Here is a 7,516-nt window from a genome sequence, read left to right on the forward strand (position 1 = left end):
TCTAGTATTATGCTGCCACTGATAATGGCTCAAAATTTTGAGCTCAAGCCAGGCTTCATCCAGATGTTACAGCAGCCCGCTCAGTTTAATGGTTTGGCCGATGAGGATCCAAACAATCACATTGAGAACTTCATGGAAGTGTGTGACATGCTCAATATTAATGGTGTCATGAATGATGCCATCAAGTTGAGGCCCTTCCCATTTTCCTTTAAAGGGAGAGTGAAGCAATGGCTACATTCATGGGTGGAGATGGTAGAAGATTTTCTTGCCTGATATTTTCCTCCTAGAAAATCTGTGAAGCTTAGGAATGAAATATCCTCTTTTGTGCAAACGGTATTAGAGTCTCTATTTGAGACACATGATAGGTTCAAGGAGCTCCCATGGAAATGTCCTCAACATGGGTTCTCCGAGTGGAAGATCATTCAGACTTTCTATAATGGTTTGAACACAAGCACAAAGCAGTTATTTGATGCTGCAGCAGGAAGTACCTTTGGGAGCAAGACCTCTGAAGAAGCCCGACATCTCATTGAAGAAATAGCTATGAACAGTTATCAGTGGAATGCAAGGGACAGAAAGAAGGTAGCCAGACTTCATGAGATTGATACAGTGTCCTCATTGGAGGCCCAGGTTTACTCATTGAGCAAGAAGGTAGACACTCTAACTTCTCTTAGAGTGGCAGCTATGACAAGTTGCACTGGGTGTGGGGGAGGACATGCTCCATCTGATTGCCCGATTTCTATAGGTGGTACATCCTCGGTGGAACAAGCGGATTTTGTGGGTAACGCAATGAAAGGCCAACGGAATCCATATAGCAACACCTACAATCCGGGGTGGAGGAGCACCCGAACATTTCTTGAAGTAATCAAGGGTAACAGAAGAATATGACACCACCGAGTTTGCAATAACAACAAGCCCAGAACATGGAGAATCGAGTTTCAGGGTTAGAAAACTGGATGACTGACCTAGAAAAGGCCTTAACCAAGTTCATTCAATTGTCGGATATAAGATTTAAATCGGTTGAGGCCACACTTAGCAACCACAACGCCTCATTGCACAACTTGGAGAACCAAGTGGGCCAAATTGCGGTTACTCCTGAAAGACCTTAAGGGAGTTTGCCTAGCAAACACGTAAAACCAACCCAAGGGAACATGTGAAGGCGATCACTTTGAGAAGTGGTGGTGAAGTTGAGGGTAGGCTCCTGAGTGAGCAGACCAATGTTGAAGCACTCGAGGTCGTGGATGTTGAGGAAATAGCAAAAGAAAAGGGGTGTCACCCTCACCCTACAAGCCAAGAGTCCCTTTATCCTTCAAGATTGAAGAATGGCCAAAATCAATATCCCATTTGTGGAGGCGTCATCTCAAATGCCTCGCTATGAAAAATTTCTCAACGACCTCTTGACCAACAAGAGAAAGTTGGAGGAGAGTGCATCTGTGATCTTAGATGCTTCATGTTCGGTGGTGTTGCAAAAGAATATGCCAAACAAGAAGAAGGACCCCGGAAGCTTTATCATCCCGTGCAATATTGGCAATTTGGGTGAAGAAAAGGCATTGGCAGATTCAAAGGATAGCATCAACGTCATGCCTTACACATTCTTCTAGTCTCTAGGCTTGGGAGAGCCTAGGCCCACTCGGATGACACTTCAATTGGCGGACCAAAGGGTTAGACATCCAAGGGGCATCATTGAAGATGTACTTGTGAAAGTTGATAAGTACATATTTCCTATTGACTTTGTAGTGCTGGATATTATTGAGGATGTCGATGTTCTGCTGATACTTAGGAGGTCGTTCTTGCGCACTTCCAAGGCTCTTATTGACATGGATGGCTGGGAGTTAACTTAATGAGTTAGTGATGACAAGTTAACATACCGCCTCGCTGAAGCCATGCGACATTCTCTTGATTTTGATGATACTCTTTACTTTCTTGACACTACTGATGAGTTAATTGATGAACACGTGCAGAAAAATGATGTGTCTGGACCCATATGAAGGGGTGCTAGATCAAGAAGTGGAGAACGAAGAAGTCTTATCACTTGGTCTAGAGGACAAGATGCAACCCACCCCGGGGATCATGAAGAGGATTATCCAAAAGTTGAAGCGAGCAAGGAAACCCCACAAGAAGCGCCCCAAGGCTAATGGGGATGTGCAAGCTCAAAGTAAGGGTGACGAACCCTTGTGTGGTAACAAGCTCGATAACTGTCCCTCTACCTTGAAATGATTATGTTCATCATGCTTTTAAGTTGTCGGTAAGAGGAAAACCTGTATTTATGAGCCCCCGTAAGGTAAGAAGAGGTACGTCAAGCTTAGTGACGTATAACAAGCGCTTCTTCATAGGCAACCCAAGTCTTTAATGCTTTTAGGTTTTAGTTTAGTGTTTGCATGAATAAGAGCTTTAGTGTTGGTGTCTCATGGATCATTGATGTTTTCGTTGGCTTAATTGTAATTAGTGAAGTTTATTGGTCGTTTGAGCATGTTTTCCATGATTGTCTGGTCAGTTGTTCATAGTATAAGTAGGCTCTGTATGTGTATAAGTGTGCAGAAATTTTTTGCAGAGTCTGCGATTTTTTCTAAGTCATCCAAAGAAGACACACGCCCGTGTGGAATTTCCACGCCGGCGTGTATTTTCGTTCAGAGCTCATCCCAAGAGGACACAAGGGTGTGTTTCAGCACTTGGGAACGACCTTGTGACGGTCACACAACCGTGGGTAATTTTCCACACATGCGTGTGTTTCTCTGCAGAGTCTCGAATCCATCCCGAGAAGACACAAAGGCGTGTGAGTGCCCCTGTGAGTACCATTGTGAAGATCCACACCCGTGTGGAATTTCCACATGGGCGTGTGAAACACTTAAAAGAATTTCCCGGGTAGACAGAGAAGCCGCAGGGGCATGTGGGTGCCCCTGTGGATCTGGCACACGGGCATGGGGAATTTCCACACGGTCGTGTGGATGTGTTCAGAGGCCATCCCGAAAGCACACAGGGGCGTGTGTCTGCCCCTGTGAGCGTTCCTGTGGGAGTCACATGGGCGTAGAAAATTTCCACACACCTGTGTAGATATATAAAACTTCAAAGGCCACGATTTATCTTTATAACCCACTTCCTCCCCTTCATTCTTTAACTGCCAAACACTCAAACGATGCCTCTCCTCGCTTCCCCAACCCCTCACCATCTATTTATAAAGTCCTAGAGTTGTTTTTCCCGCCGCATTCAAAAACTTTTTCATCTCTATTTCGCTCGGTAAGCCCTCGTTCTCTTTTTTTCTTCAGCCAATCTTGATTTAATTTGGTTAAACTAGTGAATGTTGTTTCGCTTTCCATGTGTAAAATGGTTGGTGCATGCATTAGAGTGGTTCTTATAGTGATATTCACATATATTTTTTGTGATTTTGGCATAGTGGCCATGTGGCTTTTACGCCCCGTGGATCCACATGGGCTTGTGGAATTTTCACACGGCTGTGTGGATTTCTGTAGTATTGTTTCTGTGAGTGTATTTTTATCAATTTTCTTTTTCAATTCTATAGACATGGCCCCCTGTGACTAAAGAAACAAAACCAAAGAAGCATCCCGTAAAGCATTCCCTTGAGTCGAATCATATGGAGTTCGCTATTCCCGAGCACCAGGCTAGATTTGAGTTACTTTTGAAGCTCAAGTTCTGTCAGACACGATTCTTGGACTTGAGTGCGCCTGTGGAGGTTCAGCTTAGTGATGATATGGCGTATGAGGTTAAGGAGCTCCTCACCGTAGGCAGTTAGCGTAGATTGTTGTCTATTTGTGATCATCCAACTCAGATGTCGACATTGAAGGTGTTAGCATCTTTCGAATTTGACCGCTTGTACTCTAGCTTTGATAGCATTAACGCCATCTAATTCAGAGCCTTCAAACAGTATCATAGTATGAGTGTCGGGCCATCCACTTGGGTCAATATGATGAGGCGCTCATCATTATAGAGGAGTATGAGCAATTATCGACTCGATCACCCGTGCACCGACACCGTGAGCATGCTTACTGTATGCCAGTGGCTGTGGTCAATATGAGGTGAGGGTGTCGAAAGGCATGTGTCTCTCCTGGCCGAGCTACAGATACATTCACACCATTCTGAGCAAATTAGTGAATAGTCATGGTGACAAAGACCGGTGTACTCAAACCGATAGGAGTCAGTTATATTTATATTCTATGGTATAGAGCACACCGATCGACATTAAACACATCCCTAGCAGAGTACTTACTGCATCGTGGATAGTATGCCAAGATCGGTGTTCTCTTCTCTGGCCCCTACATCACTAAACTCATTATTGGGATGGGTTTGATAGACACGATCAGGGGGGGCCAAGAAGAAGATCGTACCTGTTCCCATGGGCATAGAGACGATGAGATTGATGGGGATGGTGCACATGTATCGGCTTGGAGTGTATGTACTTGTTACACTCGCTCCAGAGATAGCTGAGGGGGGAGGTGACATTGGCGAGGGGTCTCAGCCTATTCTCGAGCCACAAGAGGAGCAGATAGAGACTGAGGCACCACCGAAGCACAGGAGCCATCACTAGTCCAAATTTTCTCTCTGACTCGAGCCCATGATCATTTTTGAGAGGCTCGAGAGTGCTGTGGAGGGGGGTTACTACAGGCAGACTTGGCTGAGGTTCGCACGATACAGGTCGCGAACCACACAGAGGTTATGGCACGTCTCGACGTTCTACATCAGCTACTAGAGCGAGACGTGACTTCTTCGTTCGTGTTGAGACCCCATAACCCTCATGCATCACCAACACTACCATCACCAGCTCCAACAGCACTGACTGATCCACCAGCATCAGTATCTTCTCCAGCAGCAGCAGCAGAGCAGATAGCAGATGACACCAACACTTGAGGCGTCTCTTCTTTAGTTTTTTCATTTGTTTTTGTATTTTTATTTCTGCATTTATGTTGGACTTGTATCACTCAGAAAAGATTCTCCTTCTGAGTTTATCTTTTGTTTTCGTTGTCTCGACTGTATTTCATTTTCATATCTTTATAGACTCGAGTTTTATTTTGTTTTGATTTTGTTGAGCTTTATTATACCCCCTTGTGTATACGTTCAGATGGTCTTGTGAGTATGGAAATTGAGAAATAGTCATAGACACGGTCATTGTGATTTTCACATGGCCGTGTGTGCGCTCTAACCCCATCGGAACTCAACTCTCAAGGAATATAGCTCTATCAAACATACCATTAGGAGATCAGGGGAGTATTGTTTCAATTGCCCACCTCTACATATGTTTTTGATTGCTTTATATTTTATTGTGCTTGCATGTGTACATTGAGGACAATGTACATCTTAAGTGTGGGGGGAGTTCACATTACACATGTTCTATACTTATGCGTTGATTGTGCATGCTCATGTAGCCAATGGTGGTGCACCTTAGTTGCAATTGTTGTATTCTTAAGTTTAGGAGAATTTTTAACATTGAATGTTCTCATGCTTTAGTTTCTAAATGAATTTTTAGGAATTTTTGCCAGATTGACACTTATTGCACTACTCGCTCATTAAACCTTGTTGAAACTCAAGTTTGATGTTTAAGGGACTAGTTTAGTTATTTCTTGTTTTAGTTTCTTCGAAAAAAAGAAAAAAAAATGGTTGAATAAAAAGAAAAAAAAAGTTAAGTTTGTTTTGATTGTGTAGTGGGGGTGGAAAGAGCTACCACCTATGAAGTATGAAGCTACTCTCATAAGTCGGATACTAGTTATGCCCTAATGAGAGAAAGAGCTATTTCATGGAATGAGTGAAAGCTTCTACCCCAGTAGAAAGAGCTACCACCTCAAAAGTGTGAAAGCGACCTTAGCAGCCGCTTCGAAAAGAGCTACCTTAGAGGATGTGTGAAACTATTACCATCTCTTTTCTTTTTTTTTTTGTATTTAAATAAGTCCTTTGTGCTTAGAGCTTTGAGGAGTATACATTGGGTTGACTTGAGTGAGTCTACACACACTTACACGATAACATGTTTATTGTCCTTTTTTATTCAAGTTTTTAGGTAAATCATTGATTTTTCTTATTCGTTGTTGAAATTTTTCCTTACTTGTGGAATACTTCCTTTGCATTCTTGTGGTGAACCTAAGGCCAATAACTTTCAATTTTTCTTCTTATGTACTTTAATGTTTTATTTTGCTTGAGGACAAGAAAAAGCTTAAGTGTTAGGGAGTTTGATAAGTGCTTGTGTACTAATAATACGAAGTATTCTTTTCTTACATTGAGCATTACTTTTCTCAGATTTTATTGCTCATATATGTGTATTTGTGTTCTTTTGTGCATATAGTATGTGGAGACAATAGTGGAAAAATGGAGCCAAAAGTAGATCGTAGATGCATCTTGTTGATGAAATCTTAGAGTGAACAAACGCGAAGACACAAGTTGTACTCAAAGACACGTGAATGTGTGCTAACCTCCATTGTACTCAAGAAAATACTTGGTTTGGAAGGGCACAAAGGCAATCACATTCATGTGTTCTGATTGTGCAAGGCTAGCACGATTTTCGTCAATGTGATTGTTATTGAAGACGCAACTCGATCTATCGCATGGATGTGTGCCATTCATGTGGCCTCCATGAAAAGTGTCGACTCGCGAGCATTTTGGCGAAGTACTGTAGTAATTTATTGTAGTAAATCACTATAGTAGTTACTGTTCATAGATTGCAGAAAACACATTTCCTGGAGATTCACACGGGCGTGTTGATGGCCCGATTCCATCCCTATTTAAAGTCACAATTTAAGCTGTTTTGAGGGATCTTTTGCCCATCTTATTGTCATCTTTGGAGACACTCACGACTAGGGTTCGGAGAGACTTTGGCAAGGCTTTTGGAGTAGTTCTACAGCCTTCAACACCGCATTCATTTCGGAAGATAGTTATTGGGGGAGCTTTCGTCGACATCGATTCAGCGAGGTGTGCCCTAGGCTTGACGAGGGAACCTTTGGAGAAGACGAGGGGCTTTTACTTATGGATTGCATGTTTTTTACTTTTGATTTCATTATTAATTGTATCTTGCTCCATGGAGAGCTAAACCCTTAGTGGGTCCTTGGACTTGTAAACCCTAGGATGATTTTGTTTCATTAACCTTTTATTATGTTTTCTTTAATTGAAGTTCTAATTGAGTTTCAATCTTGAATGCTTGTCGAAGTGATTTTCTTTTAGATTGACACTAGGGTTGAGAATCCATCTTGGTAATTCTTATAGATGAGTGACATACCATGAGGGTTAGATAAAGCTAGATTGGAGAGGGTTGAGAGGGTGAGTTGAGAGGTAGCGGAATGCTCACTTTCCCTTCCGGTGTGATTTATCTTACCTTCGTGTTCCAAGAGTTCTTTGCGGTCACAATAAAGTGAAGCGCTAAGAGACGAACTCCGCTGGGGCTTAGTTGCGCAAGCGACAGAGTGAAGCATTGCAGTAATCCTTAGTGCTGGGGCTTAATTGAGACTAGGGTCTTTCGCCTGGACTAAAGGGTTAGATCTAGATTAGGGAATAGGGTTTACCGCTTGGAGTCCCTAGAGCTTTAAGC

General features: G+C 42.7%; 1 non-coding gene across 1 annotated transcript; it reads right to left on the reverse strand.

The window, feature by feature from the left end:
- Positions 1 to 297: 297 nt before the first annotated feature.
- LOC120281297 lies at positions 298 to 404 on the reverse strand. The gene has a single exon (XR_005542530.1). It is a non-coding gene; the product is annotated as a small nucleolar RNA R71 (small nucleolar RNA).
- Positions 405 to 7,516: the final 7,112 nt, after the last annotated feature.

This window comes from Dioscorea cayenensis, chromosome 2 (genome assembly GCF_009730915.1).
Source record: "Dioscorea cayenensis subsp. rotundata cultivar TDr96_F1 chromosome 2, TDr96_F1_v2_PseudoChromosome.rev07_lg8_w22 25.fasta, whole genome shotgun sequence".
In the NCBI taxonomy this organism is placed as follows: Eukaryota; Viridiplantae; Streptophyta; class Magnoliopsida; order Dioscoreales; family Dioscoreaceae; genus Dioscorea; species Dioscorea cayenensis.